Consider the following 20,736-nt stretch of genomic DNA (forward strand, 5'->3'; position numbering starts at 1 on the left):
TTGGTCGGACCATTCTTGACCGGAGTCAAGGGTTGAACCGAGGATGGACCTGGTTCGGTAATGATTTTCCCGTATCAATGATCAAACTCTTAATAATATCAATTGTCTTTCTAACTAAATTACATAGATACGATCTATAAGTCTTATAGGAAGACTTTACCGAAAAAACAAAAAAAATCCATTGAAAGATATGCTTTATGGGATCTAATTTTTATAAAAAAACTATATGGCCCATGCAGGTCTCGAACCTGCGACCTTCGCGTTATTAGCACGACGCTCTAACCAACTGAGCTAATGGGCCAATGTTATATTCAATTTACTGATTCATTATTAATTATTATTACTAGACTAGAAATGATTATAATAGTATTACATCTCAAAACTTGTATCAAAGTGATGTGGTCTCAGCAACCCCAACAAACTGTTTTTCAGGACATGGTGATGGACACTGAGACTGACATCCCCCAGGTCTTTCCTTATCACAAATACTCTGAATTTTTTGACTTCTGCATTGTGCTTTTCATTTCAATCCTTGCAATTATGAATAATTGGCTTAAAAAACTCAAACTCAAACCTAAATCTAGAAATATATTTTATGCTAAACTTGTTGATCTCTGTCTTTACCAGTTTTTATTTCATAGACTTCCATGCTGTGTAGGGGGAAAACTTTTTGTTACCTCTTCTTTAAATTTTCTTATTTGTTTCTTATCCTGGTGTATATTAATTTTCTTTCTTTTCGTGTGAGGTGTTTGGGGTGGATAGTTTGGTGGTGGAATCTTGTTGGGGCTTTGGTTGTTGTTCCCTGCTAGCATATGAAATTTTTGTCCTGGAATGTGCGTGGTATTAATGGCACTTTCACTCAACTCTGCATTAAAAAAATGTTGCTAAAACATAAACCGGACCTAGTGTTCCTATGTGAACAAAATGCAGGGATCATTGTGAACTTGTGTCAAAGAAGCGGAATATCTTTCAAAGGTATAGTATTGTGGGGCATATGGTTAGTAGTGGATAAAAGGGTTGAAGGGTGGAATTGTAGTGATAAAAGCTATGGATTACTGTTATGACTAAAATATCCCAGTACCGGTTTAAGACGGTTCCGCTCCGGTTCGATGATGGTTTAAATAGATTTGATTGTTTCAATAAAGAAATATATGGGTTCGCCCAAAGATGATAGAAGAAGATTGATCACAGCCATCTAATCAGGAGCTACAATCTGGCGGTCATGATTGAAAAACACTATAGGCGGGAAAATCTATATAAAAAGGGGAAAAAGGACTCGTCGAAAGTAAGTCTCTTAGAACAATTCAAACACTGGATTTATTCTTAATTCTACTCCATTAGAACAGCTCGGAAGCTCCTTCGAGCTCTGAAGAACTGTCTTCACATAGCTAACTAGACTGTCGGAGACATGATGCCGATCAAGACGATCGGCTCTGTTTCTAACCAGTGTGTTTCATTTTCCAGTGAAAAAAAGACTAACGAAGGAATCAAACGAGTCAAATCGATCCAGATCTGAAGAGCTTGGTGTGAAGGTTGCGGTCCAAAGCTATTGGCAAAATTAGCACCAACATTTTGGCGCCGTTTGTGGGAAAACAGCTTGAACAAGTTCAGAACAAAGGTTATGGCTCAATCACCTGAGCGAGAGGAAATATTACCAGTTGAAATGGCAGAAACAAGCCAGAGGGAGCCGAGGAGAGTAAATTCGAAAAGAAGAACAAGAGAAACAGTTCCAAAGACCGCCAAATTCCGACAATGCGGACTCGGCAAAGACAAAGAATGACGGAAGATCGTTCACCTCATCCTGCTGAGATTTTTAAAAGACAGGAGAAGCAACTTGCAGATACGCTGGCTGCTTCTCATTTGGAGCTGAATCCAAATCAAATCACCGAACGATTTGAAAGTATGCAACATCAAATACTTGAAACGCAAAATCTGATGAGGACATTCATCAAGCAAGTCGAAATTCAACAAGAAGGAAGAGTTCTGATCTCACCAGCTAGAAGATCTTGAACTCTTTCTCGAGTTGAGACGATTTTGTTCCAAATCCTCAGATTCAAAGGTCGAGAGAAAGCCAAAGGAGATCAATTCTCAGGGACGGATCAGGAGAAAGTGCAGATCCAAATTACATTCCTCTAGAATCTGAAGATCAAGGATCATCCAAGGACGATTGATTAAGCCACATTCAAAGTAAAAAGAGTAGAAGTCTTGGAGATCGGAGAGATAAGAGAGAAACAAGGAGATCAGAAGGTAGCAGATCTGAAGTTCACGGATTTGAAATCAGTAAAAGATTTCGTATCCTGGATGATCACATTCAACGATTGACGAACAAGGACAATGGAGAAAAAGTGGAAGAAGCAATGAATCAAAATCCATTTTCTAAAGATATCATGTCAGCACCATTGCCGCACAATTTTAAGCTTCCGGTGTTCACAATGTATGATGGAAGCACAGATCCGACGGAACACCTGGCTCAATTCAATTCCGTTATGATGTTAGGAGGTAATTATGATGTTTTAAAGTGTCGATCCTTCCCATCATCGTTGAAAGGTCCTGCAACAACTTGGTTCTTCAGTTTATTACCGGATTCCATTAAAGATTTCAGAGATTTGACAAAAATATTCTTGTCGAGATTCCGAAGTAGTATGAAGAGTAGCAAAACAGTGGATAATCTGGCTGCAATTCACCAGAAATCAGGAGAGTCAGTTCGAAGTTATATGAAAAGATTCAATCAATAATCAATTTAGATAAAGAATTTAAATGAAGCAGTAGAGTATGACACTATGTTCAGAGGTTTGACGGACGATCATTTGTTAGAATTCCTGATCATGAACAAACCGGCAAACATTGTAGAGTTGACAACTCGGTGTAATCAATATGCTAACATGAAAGATATCCTTCAGGCGAGGAAGGAAACTGATGGCGATGGGAGCAAAAAGAGGGAAGATGGAGTCATGAGGTCTGATCCGAGGGATCGAAGGAACAACATAAATTATCTGAGAAATGGTCCTGATCGTCAAATTAGAAGGGATATTCCGAGACCATTCCTGGAAAATTATACTCTTCTTAATACTAGAAGATCAGAAATTCTGATGTGAATTCAACATCAAGGATTTGTAAAATGGCCAGCACCGATGATAGAAAAGGCAGATGAGCGGAATCCAAACAGATTTTGCAAATATCATAGAGATCATGGTCATGATACTGATGATTGCAAGAATCTGAAAAATGAAATTGAGCGATTAATCAATCAAGGGAGACTTGATCATTATGTTCAAAGGAGAAACAGAGGTAATCGGAGAAACGTTGTTGATCAGCCGAGAAGATGGGATAACCAAGCACCAGTGAGGGAGGACCAGGCGAAGAGAGATTTTCAATCTAGTTCTCCAGATGAAAATGCTAAACATCAAGAAAACCAGCAGGTTCAGCAAAAGTAGTCTCCCGTTATGACCATCTTGGGGAGTTTAGATTTAAACTCAATTTCAAAGTCCAAGGCTCATGCCAGGTATGTCAATGCTGTCGAATCTCATGTTATTCCTAAAAGAATTAAGAAGGTGAAAGAAATAGTCTTCACAGAGGAGGAAATGGATGGAATTCAAGAACCACATGATGATGCCATTGTTGTAGTCATTGAAGTGGCAAATAGGGATATTCACAGGGTTTTAATTGATACGGGATCTTCTGTGGACATTATGTCTTATGAAGCCTTTCAATGGTTGAAGATGGATACAGTCAAGATAAAACCTTGCGGAACAAGACTATTTGGATTTTCTGGAGAATCTACTTTGGTGGAAGGAACTGTGGAGTTAACAATTACATTGGGAACACATCCACAAATAGTAACTATGGTTACTAAATTTTTGTTGATAAATAATTTGTCAGCTTACAATATAATTTTGGGAAGACCAGCTCTGAATGCTATTGGAGCTGTGGTTTCAACGTGGCCTTTAAAAGTAAAATTCCCAACTGAAGGAGGCATTGGAGAATGCAAATCTGATCAAAGAACCTCGAGACAAAGTTATACAACTTTCTTGAAAGATTCAAAATCGCAAGGTAAAACTCTTGCCCTTACTGTTGAAGTTATGGATAATAGGGACGAAGAAAAAATTCAGAGAGGAGAACCAATGGAGAAGCTAGAAAAAGTTTCTTTTGACCTCAAAAATCTAGACAAGGGAACTATGATTGGGGCTGATCAGACCAATCAAGACAAGGACCTGTTGAAAGATTTTTTCTACTAAATGCAGATGTCTTTGCTTAGTCAGCACAAGACATGCCAGGTTTGAGCAGGGAGGTAGCAGAACATTGTCTCTGGATAGACAATACTACAAAACCAGTAAAACAAAGACGGAGGAATTTCTCATTAGAAAAGCATGATGCGATCAAGGTCGAAGTAGAAAAGCTCAGAAAATCTAAATTTATTGAACAAATAGAATGTCCCAAATGGCTGGCAAATGTCGTAATGGTGAAGAAGCACAATGGCAAGTGGAGAATGTGTGTGGATTATACTGATTTGAACAAGGCTTGTCCTAAGAATTGTTATTCTCTACCATGAATTGATCAGTTGATTGATGCCAAATCAGGTCAGCAAATGTTAAGTTTTATGGATGCTTATTCTGGCTACAATCAAATTCTTATGAAAAGGGAGGACCAACCTCACATGGCATTTATGACGAATCGAGAAAGCTATTTTTATAAGGTTATGCCTTTCGGATTAAAAAATGCTGGGGCAACATATCAGAGGGCAATGAATAAATTGTTTGCTGATCAGATCGGAAGAAATATGGAGGTTTATGTGGATGATCTTCTTGTAAAAAGCCAATTCAGATCTGATCATCTCATCGATCTAAGGGAATGCTTTGATGTACTCAGAAATAATGGAATGAGACTTAACCCTGAAAAGTGTGCATTTGGAGTTCATCTGGTAAATTTCTTGGTTATATGGTAACATATAGAGGGGTATTGAGGCGAATCTAGAAAAGATTAAGGCCATTCTGGATATGTCAGCACCCAGCAATATGAAATAAATCCAAAGTTTAACAGGGAGAGTTGCGGCATTGAACAGATTCATATCCAAATCAGGAGATAAATGTGAACCATTCTTCAAGGCGTTGAAAAGTTTAAATGCACTTAACGAATTCAGATGGTCAGAGGACTGTCAAAGCTCGTTTGAAGAATTAAAAAGGAGGTTGACCAGCCCGCTAGTTCTTTCTCGACCAAAGCCAGGAGAGGTCTGCAGATATATTTATCTTCTTCAAAGGTGGCAGTGAGTGCAGTATTAATCCGAGAAGAAGGTACTATCCAAAATCCTATCTACTTTGTAAGTCATACATTGTTAGATGCTAGAGTCTAGATATTCAGAATTTGAAAAATAGCGGCCAGAAAGCTTAGGCCCTATTTTCAGGCTCATCCATTTATTGTTCTTACTAACTGACCTTTAAAGAAAATATTACATAAGCCTGATCTTGCCGGGAGAATGGTATCATGGGCAGTAGAGTTGACAGAACATGATATAGATTATAAGCCCAGAACTGCGATAAAGGCATAGGTCCTGGTTGATTTTATTGCTGAAAGTATTTCATCACCAGAGGAAGAGAAAGACTCTAGTGAAATATCTACTGGGTGGATTCTTCATGTGGACGGATCAAGTCATTCTCAAGGGTAAGGAGCAGGCATGATTTTACAAAGTCCGTTCGGATTTGTAATTTAGAATGCTCTTCGATTTAACTTTCACGCTTCAAACAATGAAGCAGAATATGAAGCTCTCATTGCGGGATTACGACTGGCCAAATCCCTTTGTGTGCAAAACATTGAAGTAAAAAGCGATTTTGAGCTGGTGGTCAGTCAAGTCACAGGAGTATATGATGCGAAAGATGATCGGATGATCAGTTATCTTAAGAAGGTGTTGGAATGTAAAAGATGGTTTTCACAATTCTCGATTATGAGAATATCCAGAAATTAGAACACAATGGCAGATTCTCTTGCGAAATTAGCATCTGCAAAATTTGCTTCTTTACCGCAGACTGTATATATTGCGGAGCTAGATATCCCAGCATATTCAGAGCCAGAGAAAATAGAAATTGATGCAGAAATATCTTGGATGGATCCTATTATACAGTATCTTAAAGAGGGTATTCTCCCTGAGGACAGAGAAAAGGCCAGAACTGTGAAAAGAAGAGATGCCAAGTTTGTTCTAAAGAATGAACTGTTATATAAAAGAATAGTTTTTGGGCCACTTTTGAAGTGTTTGGGACCATCTGATGCACAATATGCTCTGGCAGAGGTCTATGAAGGAATCTGTGGAAGTCAACTAGGCGGGAAAGCTTTGGCTTATAAAATTTTAATGCAAGGATTCTATTGGCCACGAATGCAAACTAAAGCAATTGAATATGTAAGGAGATGTCATCAGTGCCAAATTCATGCTCCAATTCAGAACCAACTGGCGGAGTAGCTGACATCAATTCTCAATCCCATTCCATTTGCAATGTGGGGGATGGATCTACTTGGTCCATTTCCTGTTACGTTTGGAGGGAAAAAATTTGTGGTAGTTGCAATTGATTATTTCACAAAATGGGTGGAGGCAGAAGCCTTAGCCACAACTACCACAAATCAAATTGAGAAGTTTTTCAGAAACAAGGTCATCTTCAGATATGGTTTGCCAAAAGTCTTACTGACGGATCATGGAACTCAATTTGACAACGAAAGATTCAAGGAATTCTGTGCAGATTATCACATCGAATGCAAAAACTCTTCCGTGGCATATCCTCAATGCAATGGTCAAATCAAGGTAACTAACAGAACTCTCTTACAAGGAATTAAGAGGAGACTGGATGAGGCAAACAGCCTGTGGGTCGATGAGTTACCTCATGTGCTATGAGTGTATAGAACTACAATCAGAACACCAACGGGAGAAACACCCTTTAAGCTGGCATATGGGTCCGAGGCATTGGCTCTAGTGGAGGTAATGGTTGGATCAGATAGATCAAAGAAGTTCAATCCGGTGACTAACGAGGAAGGATTGAGGGTAAATCTTGAGTTTTTGGATGAAATTAGGGAGAGAGCTCTATATCGAAATATAGAGTACCAGAAGAGAACGGCGGCGTACTATAATGCTCATGTCAGACCTAAATCTTTTAAAGTTGGGGATTTTGTCTTGAGGAAGAAATCAGCATCAGATCCGAGGAACTGTGGAAAGCTCTCTGCAAACTGGGAAGGACCATATGTGGTAACAAAAACTGTGAGCAAAAATACATATTGGCTAAGGATGCTTATGGAAGCTGATTGAGGCGACCATGGAATGTAATTCACCTCAAGAAATATTATCAATAGAAAGGAAGCAGAATTTTCTAGTATTCTTGAAGAAATTATTCTATCAACCATTATCATCAAAAGATTCTTCTTTGATTTGCGCAAAAGGTCTTTTTCGTCGAACCATTTTTCCGATCATTCTTTCTAACGCTGATCCAGAGTCATTCCTTCTTAGGGTGATCTCGATTTCCCGAAGTCAGGCTCTAGTAAGCCAGCCTTCCAAGGCCTAATTATGCTAGTTGATCACAGATCATTCCTTCCGAGGGTGGTCCCGACTTTTCGTAAGTCAAGCTCAAATATACAGCCTTCCGAGGCTTGATCATGCTTTTTAAAGCTGATAACGGATCATTCCTTCCGAGGGTGGTCCCGACTTTTCGTAAGTCAGGCTCAAGTAGCCAGCCTTCCGAGGCCTGGTCATGCTTTCCGAAGCTGATCATGGATTATTCCTTCGGAGGATGGTCCCTACTTTTCGTAAGTCAGGCTCAAGTAGCTAGCCTTCCGAGGCAGCCTTTCGATCGAGGGCAAAGGAGTTGATAAAGAAAAATTCTCACAAGACAGGTTATATGGAAGATTTTAATCAAAGACGCAAAAACTTTCTTCAACTATTGTCTAAGGACAGAAACATCTGATCAGTTATAAAAGCTTCATCAACCATATTTTCCTTAGGAATACTTCATCAGCAACTAATCAAAGATATAGTAGTTGGTTAGAAGTGTGGAATCTGATCAGATGTGCAACAACTCAAGGATGGTTATCATTTTATATCCGTGGTCAACATTGCAAAGGTTCTCTTCAAAATATTATTTTATCAAAGCCACAAGGAGCAAAAGAAAAGAAAGGGAAATTCTATTGATATAAAAGAGATTGACAAAGTCAGAGCCCTTATATTAAAAGGTTAACAAAAAGGTAAGTTAAAAAACAAAGGAAAATGTTTTCTTAAACATCTAGATTTGCAGGTGGGTCGTCATCTTAGCAGCATTTTTATCACCTTGGGGAGGTGAATCATCATCATCATTCTTGTCACTGGAATAGTAACTGTTGTCAGAACTGGAAGAGTCATCATTGTCATCTTCCAAAGAACTACTTGAATTCGGATGCTTTAAATTCCTAAGTGATACGGAGAAAATATGATCGAACTTGGTTCATTCTTGGTTCGACCCTCGACTCCTGTGGGGATGAAAAGAATCAACTCGCTTCCGAGCGAGCCGGGTCCATGAGGTAGCTTGCTGAGGAAGAAAACTAAATCATCCACAAGCACGCCCTAATCCGATACTTTTGGAGAAGGTTAATTAACCTAATGACGGCTAGCAGAGTTCGGTGGCTGTCAGTCATCGCTATCATACGGATAACCACCATATAACACTCGGGTTATCCTAGGAGTCCTCTACTAGTCCAAACTAGTAGAAGTCTATCACTCAATGGATCTATCTGTTAAGATCCAACGACTATCCGAAGAAGGCTCAAATACATCCAACAAAGAAGATTCGAAGGTACACTCTATATAAGACACTACCTCCCCACAAAGGAGAGGATGGACGAAATCACTCAGATGCTTACTATCTGAATCGTATTCTTGTTATTCATTCCTTAGCTCTATGCTCTAGCAGAGCCGTTTGTGATTAAGTTCATCAACTGACTTATCCTTCGGAGGTGGACTCCCGACCCCAGTGGTCGGGACACATCTGACGCTTTATTTTGCAGGTCATTCTCAGGAGATCTAAGGGCTGAGCAGATTTTGGACGCATCGTTTGGCTCCGTCTGTGAGAAACGTTTCAGAAAGCTATGGTGACTAGATCAGCGGAAGCAGCAGCTGCTGCGCAGTGAGATGCTGGCGTCCCAATTCCTAGAGTAAACAATCCGGATATTCCTCAGGGAAGTCGACCGCTCAAAGTAGATGGTGGTCAAGGAGGTAATAATCCTCTAGATTCACTCCAGCGTCAACTGGATCAACTGAAACTCCAGATGCTGGAGGTAAGTCAGGCACTCTGTGTGCTGACCAGACAAGTGGTGGTACCACAAGAGCCCGATCGTCGTGATGCAGGAAGGTGCGCATCGCAGCGGGATCGGAGACTAATTGATGAACAAAATGTCGGTCAAAACTTCCGTGAAGGCGACCGAGTGCCTAGGAGAACTGAAAATCTCCCTAGGCGTGACGATCGGTTCGACGGACCACAAGGGAGTACTACTGATTCGAATACAAGGTTGGTTATAGGAGTGAGAACTCACTCACCAACTGTTAGACGCGTTGTTCGTGATGATGATCGTGTTGTTCGTGATAATGATCGTGTTGTTCGTGATAATGATCGTGTTGTTCGTGATAATGATCATGTTGTTCGAGGTCGTGATCGTGTTGCTGAAGATTGATCGTCACATATTGGTCAAGAATTGGCTAATATCAATCAGAAGCTCGGGCAATTGGCGAGAGGGAGGATAACTGATGATATCTATTCAGTTATTCGAAAAACTCCATTTGCCGAGCCTATTGTTGGATATCATTTTCCTCACAATTTCCGTTTGCCAACTTTTTTCACATTCGATGGCTCCGGAGATCCCACGGTCCACATCAGTTATTATCAGCAGATTATGGCAGTTGCAGGTAATCTTGATGAAATTCTTTGTAGGGTCTTTGGTTCATCTTTAATTGGAGCAGCACAGAAATGGTTCTCGAACCTCCCCTCAGGAAGGATCGTGAATTTCGACGAGTTGGCACGCAAATTCATAGGGCGATTTCAGAGTGGAATCCAGGTTAAAAAGACCGACGAAACCTTGTTTACTATTAGACAAGGGAAAAGTGAATCGATTCGGGAATACCTGAAAAGATTCAACAGGGTTACAATGGAGATAGAAACCTAGATGAGCAAGTAGCTAAAACTGCTTTGTTCACTAGCCTTACTAATCGAAGACTCTTGGAGTTATTACTTCAAGACATGCCTACAACTTATGCTGAATTGGTACAGAGATGCCAAAAGCAGGCAGAAGTCACGGAAATCTTAGACGCCCGCCAGGGGGATAATAAAGCCTACACGAAAGAGCAGAAGACTCCTGAAAACAAACAGAAGCCGAGGCAGAATATTCGAGATCGAGTTGGAAAGCCTTATCAGGCATGGCGGCAAAGATCTCCCGACAAAAGTGAGTATACTCCATTAAATATTCCTCTGGCTGATATTTTAAACATTATCAAAAAATGGAATATCTTGAAATGGCCTCCGAAGCTTCCTACTAAACCTGGGGAACAGGATCGAGAAAGGTATTGCTGTTTCCACAAGGATTATGGTCATTATACTAATGATTGTAGACATTTAAAGGCGGATATTGAAAGATTGATATCCTAGGGACATTTGTCCAGTAAAAAGGGACCGTTCGGTTAGCCCAGATCAACCGAAGGAGGCTCCTAAATCTAAGAAGGGTAAAGAGGTGATTGATGCTACTCGGTCACCAATCCTTACAATCTTTGGAAGTCCCGAGCCTAAATCACTCCGGAAGCTGAAAGCAAAATCTAAATTTGTTGGAACCGGAGAAGCGCAGAAGCGTAAGAGGCCAAATGGTGAGGGTTCGATTACCTTTGGAAAAGAAGATGAAAGAGGCGTTTGTCTGCCTCATGATGATGCCATAGTCATCAAGGTAGAGATTGCACGCCTTGAAGTACACAGGGTGTTAGTTGACACCGGGTCTGCTGCAGACTTATTATCTTATGCAGCTTATCAGAAACTCAAGGTGGATGAAGACTTGATGGAGCCATCATCCACGCATCTATATGGCTTTGTAGGATCGTCTGCAATAGCGGAAGGATCGGTCCAATTGGACCTATCAATTGTAAGCTTCCCCAAAGAAGCTACCGTTCAGGTAAATTTCTTAGTGGTTCGAGAGCTCCCAACTTACAACGTCATCCTCAGGAGACCATCTTTATCAAAGTTAGGTGCTATCGTTTCAACGAAGCACCTCAAAATAAAACTCCCGACTGATATGGGAGTCGGTCAAGTTTCATCTAACTAGAAAATTTCTCGGCAATGTTATGTTGCATATCTGAAAGACAAGGAAGGCCCGAGAAAGGTAATGGCGTTACCAATTGAAGTACGAGATGATCGGGATGAAGCAGAAATGCAAAGGCCCGAGCCAGTAGAAAAATTGGAGCAAATACAGTTGTATCCCGGTGATGAAAAAAGAGTTACTTATATCGGGTCTGAGCAGCTGGAAGAATTCAAAGGGGAGTTGAAGTCTTTTCTTCAACAAAATAGTGACGTGTTCGCGTGGTATACAGATGACATGCCAGGAATTGATCGGCATGTTGCAGAGCACAAACTTTGGATAGATCCAAAGGTGAAACCAGTTATCCAAAAAAGGAGAAATTTCTTCATGGAAAAATATAAAGCCGTTCGGGACGAAGTTGAAAAACTGAAGAGTTCAGGTTTCATCGAACAAATTGAATGCCCAATCTGGTTGGCCAACGTGGTAATGGTCAAAAAGGAAAACGGGAAGTGGAGGATGTGTACAAATTACACAGACCTCAACAAGGCTTGCCCTAAAGATTGTTACCCATTACCTAGGATTGATCTGCTGATAGATGCAACTGTAGGGTATGAAACCTTGAGTTTCATGGATACCTACTTAAGGTATAATCAGATCCTCATGAACGAGGAGGACGAAAAGTTTACGGCTTTCATGACTGATCGTGAAAGTTTTTATTATAAAGTCATGACGTTCGGCCTGAAGAATGCATGAGCTACTTATCAGAGGGCCGTCAACAAAATTTTCAAGGACTTGATCGCGAAAAATGTCAAAGCTTACGTTGACGATATGCTAGTAAAGAGCATTGCAAGGACGAAACATATTGAAGATTTAACAAAGGTATTTTCAGTACTGCGAAAATACCAGATGAAGCTGAATCCGGAGAAATGTGCCTTCGGAGTTTCGTCAGGCAAATTCTTGGGCTTCATGGTATCACAAAGGGGTATTGAGGCTAATCCAGCCAAAATACAAGCTTTGATTGATATGGAAGCCCCCAAGACTGTTCGGGATGTGCAGTGCTTGACGGGGAGAGTAGCTGCTTTGAACCATTTCATCTCACAATCTGGAGAAAAGTGCCTACCTTTTTTCAAAGCTCTCAAAGACTTGAGGGGCAGCAAGGAGGCAAAGTGGACTAAGGAATGTCAGAAAGCTTTCGAAGAATTGAAGGAGACACTGGGAAGACCACCGCTATTGTCTTGGCCCAAGAAGGGAGAAGTCTTGCAGCTATATTTAGCGGCATCCCCTTCGACGGTCAGCATAGTTCTCGTTCGGGAAAAGGACAAGAAGCAACGGCCAATTTATTATGTCAGCCACGTACTACTGGACGCGGAAACAATGTATTCTCAGATCGAGAAGCAGGCTCTAACTCTTATGATAGCAGCTAGAAAACTACGACCATATTTTTAGGCTCATTCAATCGAGGTATTACTACTTTTCCCCTTAGTAAAGTTCTTCGTAAAACTGATTTGTCTGGAAGAATGGTGGCATGGTCGGTTGAACTTAGTGAGTTCCAAGTAAGCTTAAAGCCTCGAACGACAGTCAAAGCTCAAGCACTAGCCGACTTTGTAGTAGAGACTACTGCACCCATGGAAGAAGTTACCGAACCCACTATTCCGACAGTATGGGAGGTATATGTGGATGGTTCGAGTAACAAGGATGGAGTCCGGCAGGATTTATTATTCGGTATGCATTGAGATTTGCATTCGAAGCAAGTAATAATGAGGCGAAGTACGAAGCCCTTATAGCTGGACTTAGATTGTCAAAAGCATTAGCAATAGCAGACATAACTATTTATAGTGACTCTCAACTAATTGTTAACCAAGTACAGGGGGAATATGGTGTTAAGGAACCCGATTACAGAAATATCAAGAGATTGTGCAAGTATTGCAGAAAGAGTTCAAGAATCTGAAAGTGTGTCAGATTCCAAGAAAAGAAAATACAATGGCAGATGAGCTATCCCGATTAGCCAATGCCAAAGAAAAGAATTTAGACCCTTCAGTCTACATCGAAGAGATAACATTTCCAAGTTATCATGAGAAGGAAATTTCCTATATTGAAGCGGCGCGTTGCTGGATGGATCCAATGGTTGAATATCTGAGAGATGATAAACTACCGGAGGATCCGAAAGAGGCGAGATTAATCAAAGTACAATCAACGCGATTCATTATGCAAAATGGAAGGTTGTTCAGAAGATCTTATTCTGGACCCCTCCTAAGATGTTTGGGTCCCGAGGGATCAGAATCAGCCTTGGCTGAGGTACATGAAGGAATTTGTGGTGCTCACATGGGTGGTCGGGCCCTGGCACACAAAATTATGAGGCTTGGGTTATATTGGCCTAAGCTCCAACAAGCTGCTATAAAATATGTTCGCCGATGTAGCAACTGTCAAATCCATGCTACGGTATCTAAACGCCCAGCTGAAACCATGACTTCGATTTTAGATCCCATCCCTTTTGTGATGTGGGGAATCGATATCATGGGCAAATTCACCAAGGCGTCAGGTGGAAGAGAATATCTTATAGTAACAATCGATTACGTCACCAAATGGGTCAAGGCTAGCGCCCTGGAAACCATCATTGAAAAAAAGGTGGAGAAAATTCATGCTCGAGTCAATTATATATCGGTTTGGAATGCCAAAAATAATTATTACCGATCATGGCACCCAATTCGACTGTCCACAATTTGAGCAATTTTGTAGAACTTATTTGATTGAGCATCGTATGTCATCAGTGGCATACCCCCAAAGCAATGGTCAAGTAGAGGTTACAAATCGAACACTACTTGAGGGAATAAAGAGAAGACTCGAAGCTGATAAAGCCTTGTGGGTCGAAGTAATGGCTGGAACACTTCGAGACAGAGAATTCGAAGAAAAAGCGAATGAACAAGGACTCCTTGATAGCCTTGATTTGTTGGATGAGGTTCGTGCAAAAGTAATAGCACGAACTCAACATTATCAACGGAGGATAGCGTCACATTATAATTCCCGAGTAAAAAATCGTCGGTACTTAGCAGGAGAAACGATATTGAGAAATACCTTAGCTTCAGATCCACGCCATCAAAGGAAATTGGACCCTTCATGGGAAGGACCATATATGGTTATTAAACCAGTCGGTTCGGGGGCTTACAAGCTGAAGAACATGACAACCCAGAAAGAGTTGGATCGTTCGTGGAATGCCAGGCATCTGAAGAAATATTATCTTTGAAGATTATCATTTTCGTTCATCATGTAACAAATTTCAACTCAATCAATACAATTATCAGTTTTCAACATACTGTCTTTTGATTGGGGGGCATCATACAACACTCAAGAACAGATCCAGTGGAAAAAAATCAAAAGGCGTCAGTTTAAAACCCGAGTGAGTTCCTTCTCAGACTTATTGAATTTCTCCGGAGATCTCTAAGTAAAGGCATTGGTTTAAAACCCGTGTGGGACCTTCTACAAGGCATCGGTTTAAAACCCGAGAGAGTTCCTTCTCAGACTTATTGAATTTCTCCGGAAATCTCTAAGTTAAGGCATCGATTTAAAACCCATGTGGGACCTTCTACAAGGCATCGGTTTAAAACCCAAGTGAGTTCCTTCTCAGACTTATTGAATTTCTCCGGAAATCTCTAAGTAAAGGCGTCGATATAAAACCCGTGAGGGACTTTCTACAAGGCATCAGTTTAAAACCTGTGTGGGACCTTCTACAAGGCGTCGGTTTAAAACCCGAGTGAGACCTTCTCTAGACTTATTGAATTTCTACGGAAATCTCTAAGTAAAGGCATTGTATTGAACAACTAAGACCTACTGCAACAATGACTCTCAAGTGACTGACAAAGTTCAAAGATGAAGTTAATTCTTTATTTCTTTAAACGACCAGAAGAGGCCAACCTTTACATCAAGTATACATATGAGACAACAAGTGTTGGGATACAATCTTCACTCGGTCAAAAAAGAAAGTCATCGTCGGTGATCATTAAGAAGTTAAACAAGATCGAAGGAGCTTTGTCAGAGGTAAAATAGAGTCAAGAAGCAGCATAGATTCAAGAAGAAGAAGAAGAAGAGAGTCGGGAAAACATATGTTATCAAAATCCTCTGCAATTCCTTACTCTTTATCCAGCTTGACTGAAAGAAGTCTGATCTTTGATCAAACCTGCATTCAAGGCAAGCTCTTCATAACTGAATCCTTTGAGAGGAGAATATGGAGGAGAATCGTCAAGATAATCCATGATATCCGGATCTGGGGATGGAAGGTCTGTAGCATCCTTGGTCCAGGCGGGAAGAGGAAGTCCCAGCTTTGCAAACACTTCAGGATGACAATTGGCCCAGTGGGGAGTCGTGTCAAAATAAGGATTTCTCCTTAATATCGATTCCCATACTTCGTTTTCGCCATCCCGGTATGCCTGCAAGTTATAAGCGTTTAGCATATCAACAAAAGGCTTACTGTGCAAATACTTGAAGATGCAAGCTCTGCGAACATCAGTTGGGAGGAACTCGGGAAAAGGGATAACAGCTTGCCTTTGGGGTAACGCTTCAAACCCTTTCGCCCCTGACTTCCCTACTTCCCATTCCAGCCAACGGATCTTCTCCCTGGCATCATCCAAATCCTAACGAAGATGTTCGATCACGGAATTCTTTTCTCCTGCAACCTCCCAAGCTAGGTTTCCAAGACGAGCAATCTCAGCGTCTTTAGCTTTGGAGTCTTCCCGAAGCCTGGAAACTTCATCACTCAGTCTACCGAGTCTAGAGGCTGCTTCCACTTGGTTGTGGAAGTTACCAGTAAGACTCCTGCAACAACCTCAGAGTTAATCATGAGCAAAAGAAAAGTCTTCAGAACAGAAAGGTAATGAAGAAAAACTTACATCATCAGTGATATCGAAAACTCACTGTCTGGAATCATGGAGAGGACTCTACTCTCGGCAAGTATCCGAACAACAATGCACCATTCCAGTGCCTTGTCAAAATCTCCTGTCACCAAGTCAGACCTCTTCGACGAACAAGAAGGATGAGCTACATCATGATCATCCGCCAACCTAGGGCGCTTCCTAGTGGCAAAATCCTTTGGCTCCAGAGAAGGAGAGGAGGAGGATGCCAAACAAGCTCTAGAGTTGGAAATAGAAGCAGCACCGGCAGGGACCGCATCTTCCTCAGATGCCAACATAGTTGCCTCAAATGCCCGTAGGGTCTTCTTCAGGGAAGACCAAATGGTCTCTGGAGTAGGGGCATCAGCAGTACAAGCAACGACGGAGGGAGCCACGTCCTCCTTGGAAGACCGAACGATCTCTTCAGGCAGAGGGAGTGTGGGAGAAACATCAGCAGAAACTGTGGGAATCTGATCTGAAGATTCACCTACAGCAGTCTCCTCACGTTTAGAAGATTCGCCAACGACAATCACCTCAAAAGAAGCAACCTTCGTCGGTACAGGGGCAATTTTCTTGCAGGAATTTGCCCTAATAAAGTCCAAGTTAATTCTGGGAGGCACTGCAAATACAAAAAGGCCAGTGTCAGGACGAGGATCCAACAACATACAGAAAAGGGAAAACCCTAGATCTTTGTTGGGCATGAACTACTCTGAACTGCCGTCATAAGTAAACCCCAAGTATGAATAATATGGAGCTTACTCAAGGAGAAGAAGAGATTCATGACATAAACAGAAAAGAAGACTTACTCGTTCAGATTCTAATCGAAGATAGTGTTGGAGCACAAGAGTTCGGATACAGCAAAGGAAGATGGAATGTCGTTTTGCAAATCTATCAGACAGAAATAACTTGTAGATAGCGAGATAAAAATGAAGTAAGCTTGAGGGGCTTAAATAGCCTCAAAGAGGGATGCGATGGTTGAAAGCCTAAGGCAACCAAGGGACTGGATCGAAGAGACGCTTTGAATTCTTCAAAAAGCAGGATCAACGGTTAGGGGAAAACGGCGCTTCAAATTCGAAATTCGAAGGTTAAACGAAGTTTCCACGTGGAACAATATGCACCTAATACGAGGATACTGCCAACCGTCACACCACCATTAAATAATAGAGTATTTCCAACTCCTTGGGAGGAGTAATGGGTATACGAATGCAGGGAAACGTTTGGACTTCACAATAAATGAAGGAGCAATTGGGAGTAATCAGAGACTGAACACATCTCTCCCAAACGCATCTTCATGATATCCCGAATGTTATCCCCCGTTAAGGTACAAGTTAATCTACGTGATAACTTATATCATTTACGTTTTGTTCCCAGGACAATTTTTAGGATATTAGATGAGGAAGTATTAAGGCAATCATTAGAAAAGTTCGAGATAAAGAAGACGATTTCTATTTCATTAAGAACGTGGAGGGCCAACCCTTACAAAAAAGAAAAAAATGACTTCCTATGATTCTTGCTCATTGTCAGCCGAGGAGTCTTTATTAGGATCTCTTTCTGAAGTAGGTTGTGGAGGTTCTTCGAGAAGGGGCGGTGAATCAGCAAGATACTCCTCAATATTCGGGTCTGCTAGAATAGGATCCTCCTCTTCCAAAACCCAGTCGGGGAATTCCAACTTAAGCTTCCCGAAGATTTCCTTGTGACACACCTCTCGAAAGGGAGTTGTGTCAAAGGAAGGGTTAGATTCAAGGATCTTTTCCCAGACGTCATTTACCCCGCTTGGTAAGCTTGAAGGTTGAAGGATCCCAACCAATTGGTGAAGGGGACATTGTTTAGATACTTCCGAATGCAGTCCCTCCGAAGATCTGGTTTAATATGTTCGGGTTTGTTGGGAACTGCCATCTTCAACAGACGTTCATTATCTAAGGACTTAAACTCGAGGCTCTCGCTAAAAACGATAGCCTGATTCTTGTGCTTCTTAGCCTCATGTTCAGCAACAACAGCACAAGTAATTGATGAGTCAAGTTCCTTCTTCAAGGAATTCATCTCCGCATCGTGCTTCTCCTTCAACTCTTCGATTGTTTTCTTCAACCGGTCCACTTCAGAATTGTCCTTTGCTAAATTCTCTTCACAGGTCTGCAGCAAGGAGCCATTGCGACCAACTCGGCTCAATGCCTCCATGTGTTGATAAAAGCTCAGCATAGCATCCTTGGAATGATGGGAAGATTATCAGAAAATCTCAGGACAGATTACAAAGCAATTGGCGGAAGATCAAGAGAAATAGTACCTTCTGGAATGACGAACGAGAACATCATCCTCCAGGGCTTCAAAGGCTTGACAATCGGCAGGCAAAAGACCAAGAGAGCTCCATTCGGCAGCCTTCTCGGGTCCTGTGTTGCCCTATCGGTCTGTGTCAGCATCCATTGAGGCGTGAAGATCTCCTCAGAATCTTTATTCTTCTTGGATTTCTTCGGAGCAGAAGCATCAGTAGAGTCGTGCTTCCTTTTAGTTCGAGCGGGAGAGGGGATATCTACCTCTTCCATTGGTTTTTTCCCTCTCCCCGAAGCCTCAACCACTGGCTTCAGGTTCCTAATACCCTTATAAGAAGGGTCTAGAAGGGGAGCAGAAGCTACTTGTCCAGCAGTCAAGGCCCGAGGAGACCATTGTTCAGCAGTCACAACAGCCCTAGCAGCTTTCACCCGAAGACTTTCAGGATTCATTCTTGGAGGCACTGCAAAGAAAGACGAGAGTCAGAATTGCAAAAATTCACAGTATCATCAAGAAAGTAACACTTGGTGGTTAGGAAGCTCACGTTGAGCCAGCCCCCAGTACTGAAGTATGGAGTTGTATTCCATCTCATATTCATGTATCTCTTGATACTATGGAATTGACTTCATCTTCCTGACGGCCGTTTTGTCTTCTTTGGATAAGGGAAGGACCCGGTTACCCTCAAAGTATGAAGTATAATGTTTCCAGACGGTCGGGAAGTTAAGATCTGATTGAGGCGCTCGGAAGAAAAAATACCGCTTGCGCCATCCTTATGATTGGAAGGGCAAGTTCCTTTGGCAAGAATGCTACCCGTCTAGTCAAGCTCCACTTTATTGAGCTTAGAAAGCACAACCCAACCGGGAGGATGGGAAATAGAAAGAACATGAAAATGTACAAAAAAAGGAAGAGAAGGCATGATGCCAAGTTCAAAGCACAAACCCAAGAAGCCGACGATGAGACGCCAGCTATTGGGAAGAAACATTCCGGAACAAATGTCCCAATGATTCAGAATGGCTGCAAACAAAGGATTGAAAAAGGGAAAGCGAACACCGCTTTCTAATGTATCAATATACAGGGAAAACTCACCCGGAAGGGTCGAGTCGACTCTCTCATCAAAATTGGGAGCCCTAAGATGGTACGAAGAAGGAAAGTCAAAACCCTGGATGGCTAAAGGAAGATTTTCCTCGTTATAGGAGGAAGCAACATAATCAGGTCCACCAACGGATTTGGTAGGTTCTCTTGACTGGCCCGGAAGACTCGCAGTCACTAGGAGTCATGGATGGTCTAGACTCAGGAAGGGAAGAAGAAGTCTCGGTTTTCCTTCACTAGTCGGCAACCGGAAGGGGAGAATCTCTTTTTCTTCTCTACTTCTTTGGCTAACTTCTCGCGAAGCTCGCGCGGAGAGCGATTAGGGTTTTCTTGTCACTATCCGGCTGCTCAGAGGGAATAGAAACAAAGGCCTCATCACCACTATCGCTTTTACCGGCGCTAGGCACAGGGGAAGTCTCAGAAGAAACCCTACTATCTTCCATTACTAAAAGGTCTGACTGTGGTTTCTAGAGAAAAAGAAACCTGGAGACAGAAAGTAAACTTTGCAAAGGGATCAATAAACTTAATGACTCACACGAGGCCAGAGAGCTTGAGGACGAGAGGATCATGAAGGCAGGAGTGAAGAAGACGACGAGGTTTCAAAATTCCAGACAAGGAGAATGAAACCTACGAAGACAGCGAACCGCTTTTAAGCACCCGCACGAGTGTTCGAGGACGTGTACGATCGAGATGAATTCGGCATCAACGATCGAGATTTGAAGAGAGTTCGAAAGTTTGAACTCACGAATCCAAAGCAGGTGTTCAGAAACCGTCGTTTTGGATTGCGTGAGCAACCATAGTTTCGGCTACAAAAGGACGCGTGGCGTCAAAATGCTCGAGGAAAAAGCGACACAACCGCATTAAATGTGAAATGACATTTAAATGGGTTGAGGATTACGCAAGGCTATTGTTCGACGAAGAACCCAGTTAAAAACCAAGCCCTTGGGATTGACCGAACGCTTGGTCTGGGGGGCTCATGATACGGAGAAAATATGATCGAACTTGGTTCATTCTTGGTTTGACCCTCGACTCCGGTCAGGATGAAGGGAATCGACTCGCTTCCGAGCGAGCCGGGTCCATGAGGTAGCTTGCCAAGGAAGAAAACTAAATCAGCCACAAGCACGCCCTAATCCGATACTTTTGGAGAAGGTTAATTAACCTAATGACGGCTAGCAGAGTTCGGTGGCTGTCACTCATCGCTATCATACGGATAACCACCAGATAACAGTCGGGTTAT

The 20,736-nt window shown here is 41.9% G+C and overlaps 1 non-coding gene across 1 annotated transcript; it reads right to left on the minus strand.

The window, feature by feature from the left end:
- Positions 1-227: 227 nt before the first annotated feature.
- TRNAI-AAU (transfer RNA isoleucine (anticodon AAU)) lies at positions 228-301 on the minus strand. Its single transcript has one exon. It is a non-coding gene; the product is annotated as a tRNA-Ile (tRNA).
- Positions 302-20,736: the final 20,435 nt, after the last annotated feature.

This window comes from Hakea prostrata, unplaced genomic scaffold, assembly GCF_041222555.1.
Source record: "Hakea prostrata isolate BN-2017 unplaced genomic scaffold, UWA_Hpros_2 contig_216, whole genome shotgun sequence".
In the NCBI taxonomy this organism is placed as follows: domain Eukaryota; kingdom Viridiplantae; phylum Streptophyta; class Magnoliopsida; order Proteales; family Proteaceae; genus Hakea; species Hakea prostrata.